The sequence below is a fragment of the Arachis hypogaea genome, chromosome 1 (genome assembly GCF_003086295.3).
Source record: "Arachis hypogaea cultivar Tifrunner chromosome 1, arahy.Tifrunner.gnm2.J5K5, whole genome shotgun sequence".
NCBI classification, from domain to species: Eukaryota; Viridiplantae; Streptophyta; class Magnoliopsida; order Fabales; family Fabaceae; genus Arachis; species Arachis hypogaea.
This window is the reverse complement of record NC_092036.1, coordinates 51593397-51614387: the sequence shown is the minus strand read 5'-3', so window position 1 is coordinate 51614387 and position 20991 is coordinate 51593397. Positions and strand designations below refer to the sequence as shown.

Genomic DNA, 20991 nt, shown 5'->3' with positions numbered 1-20991 from the left:
TTCAGGTAATGGAAGTACTCACTCCATTGTCTTCCTTGTTCCAATTGCTGTTCCATCAATTATTTTTGCCATTCTCGTTGCTGATTCATCCATCTAGAGAGTGATTCTTCTTGGCGGTCTATTATTTCCATTTGAAGCTCCTTCTGTGCCCCTTGATTTTCCATGCATTGCCTTGACAAGGTATCAATAGCCTTTTGTAATTGGTGCATGTCTAAGGTGGCTGGGGCTTGCTCCTATGGATGCTGTCCTTCTTCAGCTCGATGGACTGGCCTCTTTCTTAGTCTTCATTGAGGTAGGGGAGGTGCAGCAGCATGCATCCGACGAAAAGTAATTGGAAGGCCAACTTTGATCTATTTGGGATTTCAATCTTCGACACCACCCCAGCCTTATTGCATAGACGGAGAATAGTGTTGGGGTAGCCTAACCTTCCTCCAGAATCACTCTTCTCAGCCATCTTCCGAATACCTTGGGCTATGAGTTCATGAACCTTGATTTTTCCTCCCTTCATTATGCATTGCACCATTGTTGCTCTCTTAAGGTTTACCTCTGAGTTATTTCCGGTTGGGAGGATGGATCTCCTTACAATTTCAAACCACCCCTTAGCCTCAGGAAGGAGGTCTCCTCTTTTTATGAATCTGGGTTTCCCATGGGGGTCTCTGTCCCAATACGCTCCCTGTACACAGATGTCTTTCATAATCTGGTCGTGGTTGGGGTTGTTATCTATTCTTGAGTGATAGCTCTCTTCTGCAAAGGGTATGGTTCGCAACTTTAGCACTCTCATGATGCTCATGGGACTAAAATCCACCATTACCCCTCTCACGAAACCTGTATAGGATTAATCTGCCTTATCATGTCTAATCGTATTTGCATAAAACTCTCTTACTAGAGTTGTGTTCACCCTTGTAATCGGATCGGTGAGGAGCTCCCATCGACGTTTTTCCACCTTCTCTGTGATTTCGGGGCACTCAGTTTTTGTGACTTGAAAGCCTAACTCATATATGACTTCTTTATCAGCCATCCACCCAAATTGTAGTGCATGGTAAAAGGTCCTAAATTTTTTTCATCAAATGGAGGCTGCTCTATAGGTTCCTTCCCTTTTCGCCTTTTAGAGCTAGACGATGCCATGAGTGAATGTTGATATGGTCGCGGCTCACAAGACGTGGCTAGGAGGGTGTGTATGAAACTTTTGGTGGAGGATGAAATGTGTGTGTTCGAGAGAAGAAAGGGGGATGAATGAGAATAACAAGTGTGTACGGAGAGGTTGTAAAATGGGGATCATTTATATAGAAAGATGGTGGGTGTTTGAAGGGTGTGGATTGATGGTGTTGCTTATTGATGGACGGTTGGGGCTTGGCATTGGATGAGCACAAGGATCACCCCTTTTATGAGGGTCTTGGTTCGGTCTCCAAGGCTATCCAACTCCCAATGTTGCATGACAACACTTCCAAAGATACTCCCCTTGAAGACAAGTGTGTAGTCTCCCTGGTATGGTGGCCGAATCTCCCTTCTTTGATTGTCCTATCAAGTACCACCAATACCCTTCTTGATTTCCTTTACAAGACAAAAGGAATGCAAAAAGCTTAATTAAATTTTTGGTGGGAGAAATTAAAGTGTGAGATAGCTACTGTTAAAATCTTTTTCTTTTGTTTTTAAAATAACTAATGCCTTTTCATGAATGCAAATCAATCGAACCACTCAATTTCCCATGCATGCATCTTGTTTGTGATCATATGGTGCAACAAGATTCGAAAAGAATATCATATCATGAAGTGTGTTCAAGCCCTTCTTGGTGTGCCTTGAACACCAAACTTATCATGTACTATATGTTGCATGTAGGGATTATTATATTGTTTGTCGAAGTTGATTTAGAATCCATAAACTTTTCTTTATTACTACTATTAGAGATTCAAGAGAGAGGGTATAGAACATGGGTTGCCTCCCATGAAGCGCTTCTTTAGCGTCATTAGCTTGATGTTTGGCCTTTGTCAGGGTGGTTGGTAGTGCTTCAAGTCTTCCCCCCTTGCAGTGAACCTGTTTCCATTGGATTTGTTAAGAAGTTCCACATGTTCTAAGGATAAGATTTTGTTGATGGTGCACACTGGAGGCAGCTGAGATGGAATAATGGGGAGATGAGGTGGTATAGATGGGAAGTAGGTAGAGACCACTTCATCTCCTGGAGAGAAATCTTCTGTAGGGATCTTCTTATTTTTCCATCCCCTTGGGACCTTTTTTCTTGTGTCCCTTGGTGTCACTTTGCTACTTGTGGTTTTCTCTTTAAGGAAAGTTTTGTTGCTTGTCTCATATGACTCTGGTGGGTCTGATTCCTTTTGGATTACATTTGGGTATTGCTCCTTCTGATCACATTGGTTGTCACCGATGGGGATTTTCAGGTGTGGTACTTGTGCTCCCATGCTTGCCTCTTCTATCAACCCTTTATTGTGCTCTTCCTCTAACTTTTTGTTATCATGATCTGCTTCTTGTGAGGGTTTGAAAACACTGAAGGTGAGCTGTTCATCGTATATCCTCAATAATAGCTCTCCTCGCTCCACATCTATAAGTGCCCTGGCTGTGGCTAAGAATGGCCTTCCTAGAATGATGGGGTGAATGGGATTCTCATCCATTTCCAGGATAACAAAGTCTGTGGGGAGGAAGTAGTTCCCAACCTTTACTAACACATTCTCAACCACTCCTATTGCCTATTTTTGAGTTTTGTCAGCCAGTTTGATGATTAGGTCTGTGGGTGTTAGCTCATTGATTTGAAGCTTTCTCATGAGGGACAGAGGCATTAAGTTGATGCTTGCTCCCAGGTCACAGAGCCCTTTATCAATCATTGTCTCTCCTATAGCATAGGGAATGTGAAAACTCCCTGGATCCTTCTTCTTTATAGGTGGCTCTGTTTGAATGAGAGCACTGCACTCCCTGTTAATCTTTATTGTTTGTCCCCCCTTCAATGAACTCTTTTTGGCTAGTAGCTCCTTTATATACTTGATGTAGGAGGGCATTTGCTGGAGGGCCTTAATGAATGGTATATTTACATCAAGAGATGCAACACATGTTGAGGAACCTTGAATACATTCTCCCTGCTACACCATCCTTTAACCTCTGGGGAAAGGGTGCATATGGGTTCAGGATCTCCCTTTTCTTTAGCTCTTCCCTGAGTGTAGGTTGGGGTGCATAGTTTCTTTCTTCATAATTTTCCTTTGGACTATCTTGGAGGTGTTCTGTTTGTGTGTCTACTTCCTCCACACCCCTCTCATCACTTGTGGTGATCATCTTGCATTCTTCCGACTTGACCTTCCTTGTTTCTCCTCTTGGATTCTTTTCTGTGTTACTGGAAAATCCATCAGTGGGTTTGGGAAACTGTTGAGATAAATACCCTACTTGGGATTCTAGTCTCTTGATGGTTTCCCCTTGGTTTTTGATATTGGCTCGCACTTCATCCTTAAAAACCTTGTTGTCTTGGACTTCTTTACATATGTCTTCAAGTAGAGCATCAATCTTGGAAAGTCTATCCTCAGTTAGTGATGGTAGGTTGAGATTAGGTGGTTGTTCATAGGATCTATATGAGGGATGTTGGTGAGTTGCATTGTTGTTGGGATTGTGGTTGTTGCGTATCTGGTCTTGGCCTTGGTCTTGCTGATTTCCCCACCCAAAGTTAGGGTGATTTCTCCATCCCGCATTGTAAGTTTTGGAGTATGGATCATGGATTCGTCTGGGTGAGTTTCCAACATAATTGGCTTGTTCCCAGTCACCTTCTTCTCCTATATTCACTCATTCTTGAGCTGGTGATGAAGTGATGACTGCTGCAACTTGGTTTTCTTCCACCTTCTTGGTGAGATCTGCTAGCTTCTTGGTAATCATCTTATTTTGAGCCAGCAATGCATCCATGTGGTTCAGCTCTATTACTCCTCGAGTGTTGCTTCTTTCAGAAGCATAGAAGTAGTCATTCTCAGCTACCGTTTCAATGACATCTATGGCTTCTTCAATGGTTTTCTTATTGTTTAGAGAGCCCCTGATGAATGGTCTACAGCTTTCTTTGACTCATAAGAAAGACCTTCATAGAAAATGTGAAGTTGAACCCATTTATTGAACATGTCTCGTGGGCATCTTCTTGTTAAGTCCTTGAACCTCTCCCATGCCTCATAGAGAGTTTCACCATCTTGTTGCCTAAAGGTTTGCACCTCAACTCTCAGCCTGTTAATTCTTTGAGGAGGGTAGAATCTTGCCAAAAACTTGTTCACCACGTCTTCCCAATTTGTTAAGCTCTCCTTTGGGAAGGATTCAAGCCACTTAGATGCTTTGTCCCTGAGTGAAAAAGGGAACAAAAGCAGCCTATAGACATCCGGATGGACTCCATTAGACTTCACAGTGTCACATATTCTCAGGAAGGTGGTTAGATGTTGATTGGGGTCTTCTTGGGCACTTCCTCCAAATGAGCAGTTGTTCTGAATAAGGGTGATGAGCTGGGGTTTTAATTCAAAGTTGTTGGCATGTATGGTGGGCTTTTGGATGCTACTTTCACAGTTTCCTGGATTTGGATTGATGTAAGAGCCTAGAACTCTCCTCTCTTGCCCAGCATGATTTGCAGGGCCTTCTCTGGCATGTTTGTGAGCTTTTCCTTCATGGTTGTTTTCCAAGTTCTCCTCCATGTTTGTTTCAAAGTATTCTTCCTCTTCCTCAGCACCAAAAACTCTTTTCCCTCTTGCTTCCCTCCTTGATCTATGGAGGGTTATCTCAGGTTCTGAATTAAAGGTAGTTGAAGCTCTGCCTCTTCTCCCTGTTATACAACTAACAGAGTACACAGTAAGAGATAAAATGAAGTGATTATTCTTGCTAGAGTGATTGTTAGTGTGAGTGGTGTAAATTATCAAACAGTTAGTGGGTTAGTGAGCAGAATTGTAAATAACAATCAAGGAAAAAAAAGAATAACAAGGGGTGAGGGGAAGAGGAAGAACTTAAAGAAACTGAAGGTAAATGACTAGAGAAAATAAACAAACAAAAGAAAAATGCTCAATCTAGTGGACTTCCAACTTAATCATTGTTGATACAAAATCAATCCCCGGCAACGGCGCCATAAACTTGATGCACAAAAACTTGTCTCTCAACAAATTTCTCTTCGACAAGTATACCGAATTGTCGTCAAGTAAAAACTCACAATAGAGTGAGGTTGAATCCCACAGGGATTGATTGGTCAAGCAACTTTAGTTGGAAGAATATGCTAGTTGAGCTAAATAGAGTGTAGTTGATGTTGCAGGAAATTAAATAGCGAGAAAGTAAATTGCAGGAAATAAAGTGCAGAATCTTAAATGGGTAATCGGGGAGATGAACATGAAAATAAATGGCAGAAAGTAAAGAGAATGGGTAAGATCAGAAATGGGGAATTCATTGGGCTCAGCAGATGTTGTATTCTCCGGATCAAATTCATTTTCATCTCTTCCTCAATCAAAGCATCTATTGATCTCCTTGGCAATCTTAAGTGATTGGATTCCAATTCCTTGGCAACCCAGTCTCTCTAAGCTTGAACAATTGCCCAATTCCTTGATTTAATTGCTCATGGAAAGAGATGAAGTGTGGTCACTGATTATACCACATGTATTTTCAAATCAAAGTATTGGGAGGATTACATGTCACTATATCTGCCCAGACCCCAATTTGCTCCAACATGAGAAAGCATTTCTAGCATGATCTCCTCATCCCTTTTCCAAGGCTCAAAGGAGATCCAATTATGGAGAGTTTCTTTTTCAAGAAAACTAACCAATTGAATTAAGATCGAAAGCTTTCTAGTAAATCAAAAGAGAAGAAAGAAGAAGAAGAATAAAAACTATAATTGATCCATCAAATTACAACAGAGCTCCCTAACCCAATGAAAGGGGTTTAGTTGTTCATAGCTCTGGAAATGGGAAATGATAGAAAAGAATACATGCTTAGCTAGAAAATGTAGAAAAGTAAATATACAGAAGGTAGTTCTCCAAAGTGCCTAGCTTCTCTATAGTTCACAACTAGTCCTATATATACTACTCTTCTTGATCTTCTAGTGAGTTCTTCAAGTCTTGGATGTGAGCCTGAGATCTTGAGTTGAAGCAGTTACAATCTTTAGTGGGCTCAGCTTACAGAAAAGTGTGAGTTAGGCATGGGCGTTAGTGATGTTAACGTTAAGTGAGAATGTGGGTTCGAGAACGTTAGTGGCAATCACCTTTTTCACTAACGTTCCAACCTCATATAGTCCAGGTTAACTTCAATGTTAGTGGCACTAACGTGACCACTAACGTTGCCTTATGATCCTTCGCAAGCGTTATTGGGAATCACCTTTTCCAATAACGTTGCCTTGTGCCCCTCTTTTCCTACGTTAGAGTTCACGTTAGTGTAACTAACGTGACTCTTAACGTGGGCATGCCTATCTTCGAGAGCGTTAGTGACACTTACCTTTGTCACTAACACTCCAAATGCCCCTCCTCCCCACGTTAGAGTTCACGTTAACTAGGTTAACGTGGCCACTAACGTGGTAGTGAATGCCATCTCCAACGTTAGTGACAAAGGTGAGTGTCACTAACGTTGGCATTGTCTTCCCTCCACGTTAGAGTTCACGTTAACTAAGTTAACGTGACTCTTAACGTGGCCAATTGCCACTTTGTAGCGTTAGTGGTGTTCACGTTTACCACTAACGCTGGAGCTCCCTTTATCTCCATGTTAACTACCACGTTAATGTAATTAACGTGGCAATTAATGTGGGTTTATGATGGCTTCGCAGGCGTTATTGTCGACCACCTTTCTCATTAACGTTGCAAGCTCATTCCCATTCCACGTTAGTGGTCATGTTAATTAGATTAACGTGGCTACCAACGTGGTTCTTCCTTGCTTCTTTTGTCCTGAAATCAAGCAAATAAAGTGCATCAAAGCTCTAGCCCAAGTCATGAGATTATGCATCATCAATTTGTCATTCAATCCTTGCAAAATCCTCATGAAATCATGTAAAATTCACAATAGTTGCTTGAATCAAGGTGTAAGTGTATTTTCATCCAAAACTTGCCTTATTCACTAAGAAAATGCATGAAACTACCCTAAAACAGTAAAGAAAAGGTTAGTGGAACTGGCCTAGATGCCCTGGCATCAGATAACCATCTGCAGACCTAATGAATTTAACATCTAACCATTGTTAACTGTGCATGAGTAAACCAAATCAAAATAAATAACCATCCATTTAAGAATCAACAAAACCGTCGGTTGAATGAGAAAAATTGTCATTCGTGAATGACGATAGGGCATCACAAAGTAGTTCATCCAAATTGGACTCGTTTACATGCATGTGACGGTTATGCACGTAAGAAAATGTAGCAACACATGTATAACACCCTACCACACAGAACTTTACACCTAGGATGTAAAACAGAGGTGGCGAGGCGTACGACCTCTATAAATAAAATATAAATACGTATAATAGTCAAAGGAAGGTAGTATACTAGGAGCCTTGAAGAATAGATAAAATAAATCACAAAATTTAAAAGCGCAACTCTGATAAATAAGGTAACTTGCGTAAGACGAAACTACGGTTCTTAAACACACACATATATATATATATATATATATATATATATATATATACACCATAACCCAGAATACATAAAGGCAACCCTCATAGAACAGAACAGAACAAAAACAGAACAAAAGGTATAATTCCAAAAATCTATACATTAGGAGAATCTATACATTAGGAGAATCTATACATATATATAACATATATATAACAAAAGGTATAATTCCAAAAATCCCACTTTGCTGCGGAGGACTCCAAACGCCTAGCGAGGTGCCTCTTGACCTGCATCTGAAAAATACAACATTGTATGGAATGAGAAACAAGGGGTTCTCAGCATGGTGAAGGTGCCACGCACATAAGATATAAGGTCTTGGGAATGCCAGAGGCAATCCTAGAACACCGACACTTAGATTATAAGACTTAAAGAACTAAAACAGAAATCATAAAGTAGGGTGGTTTTCTAAGGATTCTAACTAAACCAAACCTTAAAACTTGACTAAACTCCCTAACTTCCCGCATTTCCTCCGATCCTCCAACACCAGTGGTACTGCACACACAAACAAGCAAGCAAGAGCAAACACAGCTAGTATACAAGTACTGCAATTAGCGAATATAACAATTAACATAGTAAGTTCACTTAGACATTCACAATTAATGCATAAACAAGCAAGCAAACAATATGCACATGATGCATGCCTGTCCTATGGCTGATGAGTCTCATCTGTCGGTTATCAAGCCAACCTAACAAGTCCGGCTGCTAAAGCCTGGACTGTCCCCCGTCGCGCATCCCCGTGAGTATATGCATAGCTTTTTCTCTTCTCATTCATAATTCATTTATATATATAAAATTGCTCATGGGGGTTAACCTTCCTGGGAATTTATAAGTGCCCGGTCACCTCTTACGACGTAGGGTCAACAGAGTATCGAGCCTCAACCTGGAACACATGGTGGCATGCCACGGTACTTTACCCAGGGAAACTCGTATATTAGATAATTATTTCACATTCATTCATTACTTACTCGTCATATAATTTCACTTTTATACATAACTCATTAGAACCCAGAGCAAGTGGCGCGAAACCACAACCCTTGCGTCTACCCGGGGAACTTCTATACTTACCAACCTAGAGCAAGTGGGGCGAAACCTCAACCCTTGCATCTACTCAGGAGGTACATTCTCATATGCCCAGGAGGAACAAAGGAGGGGATCCTAACCTCCCACTATCTCGTTGGAGGCGATTTTAAATACAAGAAAGAACAAGGAAAGGGATCCTCACCTTCCACCATATTTTGGGATCGCACTTTCGAGAAAAGGTAATCAGACGTAACATTTATTTCTTTCTTTAGCCAGTTTCATAATTCAAGTAGTATATATATATACACATATACATATTCACCCTACCTCCTCATACCTAAATCATCACTTCACAAACTTCTTTTATCGCCAAGTTTCTACCTATTCCTAGCTTCATCTCATTATGAGGCTTACTAACAACATCTAGGGTCGAAGGAAATGAAAATAGAGGTTTAGAGGATCCAAAATTAAGCTTTAAAAAACAAAACTCATTCGCTGAAAATAGGAGTCACGCGTACGCATGGGCCACGCGTATGCGTGGGCGTGTATTTTGGCCCATTTCGCGTACGCAGCCCCCTTTACGCGCACGGATGCGTGTCAAACAGAAACGCATGGTCGCGTAAAGGAGATTCGCGTACGCAAAAATCTCAGGTCATGCGTACGCGTGGACCACGCATACGTATGGGCCTACGTTTTATCAAAAATTTTGGGTAAGTCTAAAAACATGCAGAATTTCAATTTTGAATCCCAAACTTCTGACGTGCATAACTTTTTTATTTTAAATCATTTTTCTTCCGTTCTTCGAACGGCATAAACTTCACGGACCCAATTTTCATATAAAATAGATTTGAAACAATTTAGAGGTCTGGAAGCCAAGTTATGGCTCGTCGAAGTTCGGCCAAAAATCTATTTTTCACAAATAAACTCAAACCTCAATTTTTATCAAAACCAAACTCAGTGCACACTTCCCATACATATATTCAGCATAGAAACATGTCATAGGATACCAATACTGCCCTAATATCTACTCTTCATACCACAATCAATCATGCTTCACTCTTATCCAATTCACACCCTAAGTTTCTCACTTCCATCAACAAAATTACCAACATTCGATCATATATACATATATAATCAATAACATCAACTTGTCAAACAATATCCAAACACCAAATGGCATTATAATTCCACTATCACAATGATCATTAACACATTCTTAACTTATATCATCAATCAATATTATAAACACTAAACATTCAACATACTTAATCATTCCAACCTATCCTATTGGTCATCTAGCCTATGTTTTCACAAGGCATTATATATTAAATACGAGAAACCTAAACCATACCTTGGCCGGTTCCTCCCTAAGCTCAAAAACACCAAGAATTCAAGGTTTAAGATTTCCAATCAATTCCAATTATTTCAGTCGCCAAGGATTTATTCCAAAAGCTCCAATTCACCAATTTAAACTCCAATTTAACATAATTTCAATCTAATTCATACAATTCACTAAATTAGCACAAGGGTATACAAAATTGGACAAACCACAAGATTTTAGAGTTTGCTTACCTTACCCATTGATGATTGGAGTATAATCCAACAATTATCCAATGTTAGATTGCACCTAAACGACCAAAATTATCAAAATTGCTCAAAACCCAAACTAGTTTCATAGAGAAAGAGGGCACAGAAAACTAGGCATGAATTAGAGAAAAACTTATGAAATTGTTCAGATAAAATTGAAGAGGACTTCAAGACGAACGTGTGGCCACAAACGACTCGTCAATCGGAGCTCTGGATTGAAAATTATGGATGATTGAAATAGAACCAAAGGTTGTGAATTTGTTTTGTTCTTCCTCCCTCTTGTGTTGGGTTTCAGCATGGCTTGCTGAATGGAGGAAGAAGAGTCAATGCTTCTTTAAGTTTGTGGGCTGATTGGGTTGGGCCATGGGCCCATTTCAGTCCCAGTTCGATCGGTTCGGCTCGTTCGACCCAATCTTGAGCCAAATTCTTTGAAATTAGTGTCAAAATTCTTGTTTTAATTAGATCTATCTTATTTTACTATAAAATTTTTATTTCTAATTTATTTTATTAAAATTTAATTTATTGGCTAATTTTTACGGGGTTTACAACATGGCGCTGGACGTCAACGACACTACCATGCACGGTGGGGTTGCGATGGGAACTGTACGGCCGGTGGCAGGTGGGTAGTAGGAAAGAGGATGCACGGGGCTGCTGCGGCACGATCTCACATTGCAACGGAGCGTAAACGAGATGAAGAGAAGCTGGGTGGTGTCGCTGGGAGGCTAGGCAGCATCGGACCAGACAGCGGAGAAGTGTAGCGGTGCCAATGTGACTCTGTAGACTGGAGATCGCAAATGGAGAATGGGAGGTTAGAGTTATATTGGGAGTAACTGTATTAATTGTGATTTGGTTCAATTGTAAATCCTTATTTTTCAAAATTCAAAATATAAAATTAAAAATAATTAATTAATAATCTAATTTATAATTTCTTTTTTTGAAACAAAGAAACTCAACACAAAAGGGGAGTGAACAAGCCAGAAAAACAATAAAACAACATCTATAATAATCACCTAGTAATTTTCAAACCAATAATTTATCCCAATCACTACAATATTTTTGGTCTATGGCCACGGTAAAAAACCGTAACCATAGAGGGTCTATGGTCATAGTTTTTTACCATGACAAAAAATCTATGGTCACGGTTTTTTAAAAATAGGTGACCATAGAGTACCTATGCTCATGGTTTTTTAAAAAATGGTGGCCTAAAAGGTTCTATGGTCACGGTTTAGGGGGTGACCTAAAGGGATCTATGGCCATAATTTTTATGGGTGACCAAAAAGGTCTATGATCATGATTTTTCAAAAAAGGGTGACTTAAAAGGGTCTATGGTCATGATTTCGGGGGTGGCCTAAAGGGGTCTATGGTCACGATTTTTGGAAGTGACCTAAAAGAGTCTATGGTCACAATTTTGGGGTTGACCTAAAGGGGTCTGTGGTCACGGTTTTTCAAAAAATGGTGACCTAAAAGGGTCTATAGTCACGGTTTTTGTGGGTGACCTAAACGTATGTATGGTCACGGTTTTGGGGGGTAACCTAAAAAGGTCTATGGTCATGGTTTAGTGGGTGATCTAAAGTGGTTTATGGTCACGGTTTTTGGGGGTGACCTAAAGGGTTTATGGTCACAGTTTTTGAGTGTGATATAAAGGTATCTATGGTCACGGTTTTGGGGGTGACCTAAAAGGGTATATGGTCACAGTTTTGGACAGTAATCTAAAAGGATCTATAGTCACAGTTTTGGAGGGTGACCTGAAAGGGTCTATAGTCATGATTTTTTGAAAAAGGGTGACCTAAAGTATCTATGGGCACGGTTTTTTTCCAAGGCCTAAAGTGGTCTATAGTCACAGTTTTTTCAAAATTTTTCTTAAACCCTGCCCCTTCCCAAGCAATGTCGTTTCTTCCATTTTCAATCCCCCCAACTCTCCAATTTGATCCCCAATTCTCCCCAAATCCTATTGTCTTTTCAAAAAAGAAAATAATGAACCTTAGCGAACCTATCCCTCCGAAATCCCCTCTCTATGAAGAACTCTACCCCACCACCACTCTTTCACCACCACCAAAACAATCGCCGCTGCACTCTCCACTCTCACGTCAAGTCCCTCTGTGATAAACCACTATTTTATGATTTATATTATGCTCAATTGAGTGGTTTCTATCAAGTCTTTGCTCACTTATTCATATAAATTGCATGGTTTTACAATTCCTTCCTTACTCCTTAATATATGTGAAAATATGTTTTCTAGACCATAAAATTATTAATTTTAATTATCCTTTATTATCATTTGATGCCGTGATCCGTATGTTGAGTATTTTCAGACTTTTTAGAGCAGGAATGACTTAGAGAACAGGAAGGAAACATGCAAAAGTGAAAGGAACGCGCAAAAATGAAGTTTTGAAGGAAATGGCAGCGATGCGCACACATGGACGATGCGGACGCGTGACTCGTGCAGAACCCAAGCAACGGGCACGTATAGAGGACGCGAACACATGCCTAGTGCAAAGCACAAGCTACGTGTACGCGTGACTGACGCGTACGCGTAACTGACGCGTACGCATGACAAGTAAAACGTGCAAAAAGTTGCAGAAAACATCCCTAGCGATTTCTGGACTCCTTTTCGTCCCAAATCCAAGCCTAGAAAACACAAATTAGAGGCTATAAAGTGGGGGAATGCATCCATTCAAGAGGGAGAACATTCATTGAACATTCATGATACACAATTTTAGGTTTTAGATGTAGTTTTCTAGAGAGAGAGAGAGAGAGGCTCTCTCCTCTCTCTTAGGTTTTAGGATTTAGGATTTCTTTTAGGATTTAGGATTTCTTATAGGATTAGGATTTCTTCTTCATTCCAGGTTCAATGTTCCTTTAATTTGGTTTCTCTTCTATTTTCATTTATTCTGTTACTTTGATTTATGAATTCTCATGTTAGATTTGATTTTATATTTAATATAATTTGAGGTATTTCAGATTTATGATTTCTTTCTTCTATTTATGATATAAATAATTTGGATTTTTCCTCCCTTTTCTTTGGTTGAGTAATTGGTGACACTTGAGTTATCAAGCTCAGCTGTTGATTGAAAACTAAAATTTGCTGATTGATTTAGATCCCTCTAAAGCTAGTCTTTCCATAGGAGTTGACTAGGACTTGAGGAATCGAATTGATTTGTCCATTTGATTTTCCTTTATTTAGTAAGGGTTAACTAAGTGGGAGCAATAAACAATTCTCATCACACTTGATAAGGATAACTAGGATGGGATTTCCAGTTCTTATACCTTGCAAGGGTGTTCATGATAATTAATTTACTTTATTATTAATTTATTTTCTTGTTCCCTATTTCAAAAACCAAAAATATACCTTTTTCTATAACCAATAATAAATCATACTTCCTTGCAATTCCTTGAGAGACGACCTGGGGTTTAAATACTTCGGTTTTAAATTTTATTAGGTTTGCTTTAGTGACAAACAAGTTTTTGTACGAAAGAATTTTTGTTGGTTTAGAAGCTATACTTACAATGTGAACTTCTTTGTGAAATTCTAGACCAGGCAAGAATCCGTTCGTCATAATGGCGCCATTTCTGGAGAATTGCAAATGTGTGCCTTATTATTGGTTATTGTAAATATTTGCTTTTTGCTTATTTATTTGTTTTTGTTTTTAATTTTTATTAGCTACTATGAGTTCTCACCCCTCTGTCTTTAAGTTTGGTTCTAATGTTGTTGCAAGGAATGGGAGCTATAGTAGGAACATGCATCAAGGTCGAAACAATCAAAGATGGAAGGATCCACGAGGATCTGATCAACCCTTTCGGCAATAACACTTTCCAAAGTACCATGGACAATGACCATTCTACGATGCATACCAAGACAATAGTTATGGTGGACCCCTTCGTGACAAACTACCTCCATCTAATTACTATAGTCAAGAGTCATTCCGAGGAGCGTACCAAGATGATGGATATGGTGGACCCCCTTGTAGTTACCAACAAGCCCCACCATATGTTTATGAACCACCTCCTCAACATAACTTTGAACCACCATACTCACAAGCCAACTACAACCATTCACCTTCTTATGACCCTAACCCGTATCCGCCCCAATTCCAACCCAACTACTCCCAAGAACCACCACTTCCATATGCACCATGCTCATATCCAATGGAACAAGAATCAAAGGATCGTCTCAAGGAAACAGTGAACCAATTTCATGCAACTCTTCACCAATTGGAGCAAGCGATAAATCGATTAGCCTCCTAACCTTTGGACGTTCAAGGAACCCCCATGGCTTCATGTGGGGAATCTAATGAAGAACGTAGCATGAAAGAGACACTAGAAGCCCTGATAGACAGTAAAGAGCATGACTTTGTACTAGAATAAGTAGAGGAAGCCAAATATATAGAAGAAGAAGAATTGGTTAAAGACTTAGGAGACGCTTAACCTCCATGGGAATCAAGAATTGCATAGAATTCCGCCAAGAAAATTAGAACTGATGCCAAAGAGGATAGTGCACAACCCCCAAGGCATGTATCTTATGAAGAATTGGACGGAACAGATCAAGAAGCTAATTCCCTTGGCAGTGATGATCATGAATCAAACTCTTCTAGTAATGAACTTGCATCCACAATTGAACTCTTTGAGCTTGGAGAATCCTCCCCAAGTGAATACGAAGCCGATGTGGAGGTAGAATTTTCTCAACCTCCAACTTATGACTTGAGTGATGAGGAAGAAATCAAAGACTTAATCAAGACGTGGTTATAGTTGAAGAGGTTTATCAAGATTTGAAAGAATTCACAGAGGAGTACAAGAAAGTGGAGCCTGCAAAGCCACTGAAAACACCTATTCCAAGGCCATTACCACGCAATACAACCTTCAAATGGGTAAAATTCTTAGCCTTTATCTTCACCTTTCCACTTGAATATGGTTTGCTTGAAACCGATGGCCAACTTAGAGCTCTTTGTGGCTTTAAAAGTAAGAGGAAAATGATTAGTGATCGGAGTCTGTATGCAAGATGCGATAAGGTTCCACACTTCAATTTAAGGTGCAAGGATTGGGATAAAGCTCGATGAATGGGTCTCAGCAGACGTGTGCTCATCTTAATGAGAGTTCAAATTCCATACTGTCCGGCTGGAAAAATGTAGATCAAATCAAGGACAGGTACAAAAGCAAGGTTTGGGATCCTGGAATTCATTCTGATAACCAAAACCCCTGGAGCCCGATCACCTGCTTTAACTTGCTTAAAGGCTTTACGTGCCTAGTTTGGGACCCTGGAGGATATTGGATTTCCAAACGTTGGTGGAGATTTCTGGATGAGTTCAAGCATAAGCCACCATAAAAGGAGCTCATCAGATGTCCAACTTAAGGACTTTAACTAAAAGTGCTAGGTGGGAGACAACCCACCATGGTATGATCATTCTTTTTCAATCTTAATTTTCTTTTCTTTTGTTTGTTTTTAGTTTAATTTTATTTTTCCCCTAGTACCATTCATAACATTTGCATCAGCATCTTCATATTTGCATTATGCATATATATATATAAACCACACCACGCGTACACGTAGGCCACGCGTAGGCGTCGATTCCAAATTGGTGTCTCCATCCAACGAACAGAAAGTTGGGCTGCAATCGTGCAGCTGGGGAGCGATAAGCACAAATTAGGCCGTGTGTGCGCGTCCATGATGCGTCCGTGTCGCTTACATTTTTGGCACATCATGCGAGAGCCCCTAAAAACTATTTGTTCCCTCAAATCAAACAGAGAGTTGTGCCAAAATGGCGCTGGAGTCGTGCGTTTAGCACAATTTTGGTCAACGCGATCTGGTACTTTACGCGGGCGCCTCATCTTCACCCATCCCTACCCACATAGTCGCGTCAATGACACTTCCGCGTTGTTGCACTTTCACCTCATCCACGCTCTCACGTAACCCACGCATCCGCGTGGATTTAAATTCACTAACACCCCTGACGCAGAAACCCTAATCTTCGCATGCCCACTTTTCCACCCCTTTCCCAACGATCCATCTCCACTCTCCTTTCCTCCATTTCTCCCATAACTGCCACAGCCCACCACCACCTCCCACTGGAGCAGCCGCCGCCCGTTCCGCCTTACCCCTCATTCTTCTCCTCTTTTCCTTCTCCTTTTCCCTACCCCCTCTTCTCACCCCTGCCCTGTCGCCGACCCCAAACCCGCCGCCGTAGCACCCGGACCGCCGTGCCGCCACCGTCGACGACCCCTGTCGCCACCACAGTGCTGCCATACCACCCCTCCCTCTTTGTTCCATTTTTTCACTGCCCTAACAGGTTCCACTGCACTTCGATTCCTTTCCCGTTCAAGTTAGTTAATTTCCATTTTTTTCAATTTTGTTCAATCTAGATTAGTTAGATATGCATGTTCGCAGTGGATTCTAGGTGGTTAGGTAACTACGATGTGGTAAGAGGATTCTAAGTCTGATAATTGCTCCGTACTTGCTGTTTGAATTTTCTACTTTTTACTATTGGTTGACTATTGTTGTTGCTGTTTCACTGTTTCATGGATGCGATAATGTTCTGCCACATGCCATCATTCTTATATGTTGCATTTGTTACTGCTGCTTGCAATTGTTGCTATGCATTATCTTGAAATCCATGTGCTGATTAAAATTGATATCCTTTTGCATAATTTCTGTTCCTGCCTTTTTGAAATTTCCTATGATTAATCAAGTGCTCCATTTCAATTTCCATTTCAATTCCGCACTTGTACCTTTAAACTAAACCAGGCTTGATTGTTGATTGCCTTAATCTTATGCTATTGTTCTGGTATCCATTCTGCCTTGAACCTATCTTGATTGAGATTTCTACTCAATACCATTTTACTTGCTGGTTTGATATAACTTGTTTTGAGACTCTTATAAATTGCTAATTCTGTTTGAGAATTGCTACTTGCATTATTATGCTGTTTGATTTTCCGGGAACGTTCCTTTTACTGCCGGAATACTGCCCAATTTTCCTCAGAACCAGTTTTCCTTAAATTGCCATTCATGACTTGCCTTTGGTACTTTTCCGTTGTGCTTTAATTGGTTTAAACCAAAGTCACCTCATGACATGCTGGGCTAGCATTCACTATCTATTTTGGTTCCCTTCCAACTTCAATTGCATTATTGATGATTATTAATCCTTTTCATGCTTCTTTTATTTTTATATTTACCATCAATAATCTGCATTTTCTGCTTGAATGTGAGTTACTTGTTCTTCAAGTTTGTGCATTTCTGTTAGCTGGGAACTACAATACCATGCCACTAACTTTAACTTCCCTTTTTAACATTTGACTTCATTACCTTTCTAACTTTTCTTTTGGTTTACACTAACCCCTTTTAACCCCTTTCATGGCATGCTTATTGTTGTTTCCTGCTAAACAGGCATTGTGCATTTCAGTTAATAGTTTTCGGATTGTGATTTTTAATTGAATTCTTTGAATTTTATCTTGCCTTTAGTCCAACCTTCTATATCTTTCTGACTTACTTCATGCTTTGGATTTTATCCCTATTTTGCCCATCTATGCTTATATTGCTTGAATCCTATTCGCCTTCCTATTTTTCTGCTTTAAGTTGATAAATTGTATCTTGAAACTTCTATTTTTCAGGATGTCTGATCCAAAGGGGAAAGGCAAAGCTAAAGCAGGCACGGGTAAAAGAAAGAGAGGAGAATCATCTACTGCCCTGTTAGATATCCTGCATGATGATTCCTGGCGTGAGAAGAACTTATCTCCGTAGGAAAAAGCAGATCAACTACTGCCTACCATTGATCTGATCAAGTTCGCAAATCGTTATTGTGAACTAAAATATGATGTATTTGGGACTAAAAGGCACCTATACTTGGAAAAGACCCTCCGAATTCCAGCTGAACTATAACCGTACACTACAGAACAGATAAAACAGAGAGGCTGGTTCTTTTTGGAGAGGGACTTGATGGAAGTTAATGCATCCTGGGTGCGAAAATTCTATTGCAACTATTACAAGACAACCCTGGATGCAGTACAGCTCAGAGGAAAATAGATACTAGTCACTGAGGAGGCACTTGAAGATATCCTCCAGTTCCTGCCTAAATCCGATCAGCCAGATGGCTATCAGAAGGTGGTGCACGAAATTGTAATTTACACGTTTCACAACTCCAGTGCCACTAACCAGCAAGTGCATTGGGTCGTCCAAGTAATACCTTACGTGAGTAAGGGTCGATCCCACGGCGATTGTCGGCTTGAAGCAAGCTACGGTTATGTTGTAACTCTTAGTCAGGATATCAATAATAATTCTTAGTTTTATTTGTAAAAAATAAAAGAACATGAAATAAATAATACTCGTTATGCAGTAATGGAGAACAGGTTGAGGTTTCGGAGATGCTCTACCCTCTGAGTTTCTACTTTCCTACTGCCTTCTTCTTCAAACACGCCTGGCTCCTTCTACGGCAAGCTTTATGTTGGTGGATCACCGTTGTCAATGGCTACCATCCGTCCTCTCAGTGAAAACATGTCCACTATAGTTTTTCGCATGGTTAATCATCTGTCGTTTCTCACTTGTGTTGGAATAAGATCCATTGATCTTTTTGCACGCTGTCACTGCGCCCAACAGTCACGAGTTTGAAGCTCATCACAGTCATCCCTTCCTAGATCCTACTCGGAATATCACAGACAAGGTTTAGACTTTTCGGATCTCAGGAATGCCGCCAATTGATTCTAGCCTATACCACGAAGGTTCTGATCTCACAGAATTGAATGCTCTGTTGTCAGGAGAGACAATCAAATTCGTGAATCAGGAGCCCAAGAGATACACACTCAAGCTGTTGCAGGTAGAAAGGAAGTGGTTGTCAGGCACGCGTTCATAAGTTGAGAATGATGATGAATGTCACGGATCATCACATTCATCACATTGAAGTACGAGTGAATATCTTAGAACAGAAGCAAGCGTGATTGAATAGAAAATAGTAGTAGTTGCATTAATTCATCGAGACACAGCAGAGCTCCTCACCCCCAACCATGGAGTTTAGAGACTCATGCCGTCAAAGGTACAATAAGGAATGTAAAAATATCATGAGGTACAAAATGAATCTCTAAAAGTAATTTTTATACTAGACTAGTAACCTAGGTTTACAGAGAATGAGTAACTAGATGCAGAGAGTGCAGAAATCCACTTCTGGGGGCCCACTTGGTGAGTGTTTGGGCTGAGCTTCCTAGCTTTCACGTGCTTGTGCTATTCCTAGAGTTAAACACCAGTTTTGGTGCCAGTTTGGGAGTTTAAGTCCAGTTTTGATGCCAGTTCTGGCATTTTACGCCAGAAAAGGGTCATTGGTGGGCGTTTTGACGCCAGTTTGGACCATCAAATCTCGGGCAAAGTATGGACTATTATACATTGCTGGAAAGCCCAAGATGTCTACTTTCCAATGCAATTGAAAGCGCTCCAGAAAATCTACTTCGAGTGCAGGGAGGTCAGAATCCAACAGCATCTTCAGTCCTTTCTCAACCTCTAAATAAGATTTTTGCTCAGGTCCCTCAATTTTAGCAAAAAAATAGCTGAAATCACAGAAAAACACACAAACTCATAGTAAAGTCCAGAAATGTAATTTTTGCATAAAAATTAATAAAAATATAATAAAAAGTGAGTAAAACATGCTAAAAACTATGTGAAAATACTACCAAAAAGCGTATAATTTATCCGCTCATCACAACACCAAACTTAAACTGTTGCTTGTCCCCAAGCAACTAGACAAATAAAATAGGATAAAAAGAGGAAGGCTATGGTGCAATAAAGTCTCTGAGTCTTTAATGAAGCTCAAATTCAAACTAGATGAGCGGGGCTTAGAACTTTTTGCTTCTAAATAGTTTTGGCATCCCAATTTATCCTTTGAAATTCAGAATGATTGGCATCCATAAGAACTCAGAATTCAGATAGTGTTATTGATCCTCCTAGTTAAGTATGTTGATTCTTGAACATAGCTACTTATGAGTCTTGGCTGTGACTATAAGCATCTTGTTTTTCAGTATTACCACCAGATACATAAATGCCACAGACACAGAACTGGGTGAACCTTTTCAGATTGTGACTCAGCTTTGCTAAAGTCCCCAGTTAGAGGTGTCCAGAGTTCTTAAGCACACTCTTTTTGCTTTGGATCACGACTTTAACCACTCAGTCTTAAGCTTTTCACTTGGACCTTCATGACACAAGCACATGGTTAGGGACAACTTGATTTAGCCGCTTAGGCCATGATTTTATTCCTTTGGGCCCTCCTATCCATTAATGCTCAAAGCCTTGGATCCTTTTTTTACCCTTGCTCAATTTTATGATTTTTCAAATTATCAATAATATTTATCTTTTTTCATTATTCTTTCAAGAGCCAACAATTTTAACATTCATAAACTTCACTATAAAAAATATGCACTGTTCAATCATTCATTCAGAAAGCTAAAGTAATGCCACCACATATAAATAATTTGAAATTTTCTTATTTTGTACTCGAAATATTTGCACCCTTGCTCTTCTAAAAAAAATCTGCTATTTTATTCATGTTTGATGATGATAAGAAAGTTAAATTATACCCAAATTGATAAAAATAATACTAATGCTCATGCAATTATAATACTAATAATCATGCAATCCTAATACTAATGCTTATGCAACTCTTAATATAGGTCTCTAATGACAGAAGTTATCACAGAGTTAGGACTCAACAACCTTGATTTTGGGAGATGGGTGCTCCTTCAATCTGTGGGACACCTGGCTCTTCAAGGGATAACCTCTGGCGCTTCAGCTTCTGTAGCTCACGCCCTTGCAGCTCTTGTTCCTTGAGCAATT

General features: G+C 39.9%; 1 non-coding gene across 1 annotated transcript; it reads left to right on the top strand.

Moving 5' to 3' along the window:
* Window positions 1-4092: 4092 nt before the first annotated feature.
* Window positions 4093-4196, top strand: LOC112715658 (small nucleolar RNA R71). The gene has a single exon (XR_003159893.1). It is a non-coding gene; the product is annotated as a small nucleolar RNA R71 (small nucleolar RNA).
* The last annotated feature ends 16795 nt before the right edge of the window (window positions 4197-20991 follow it).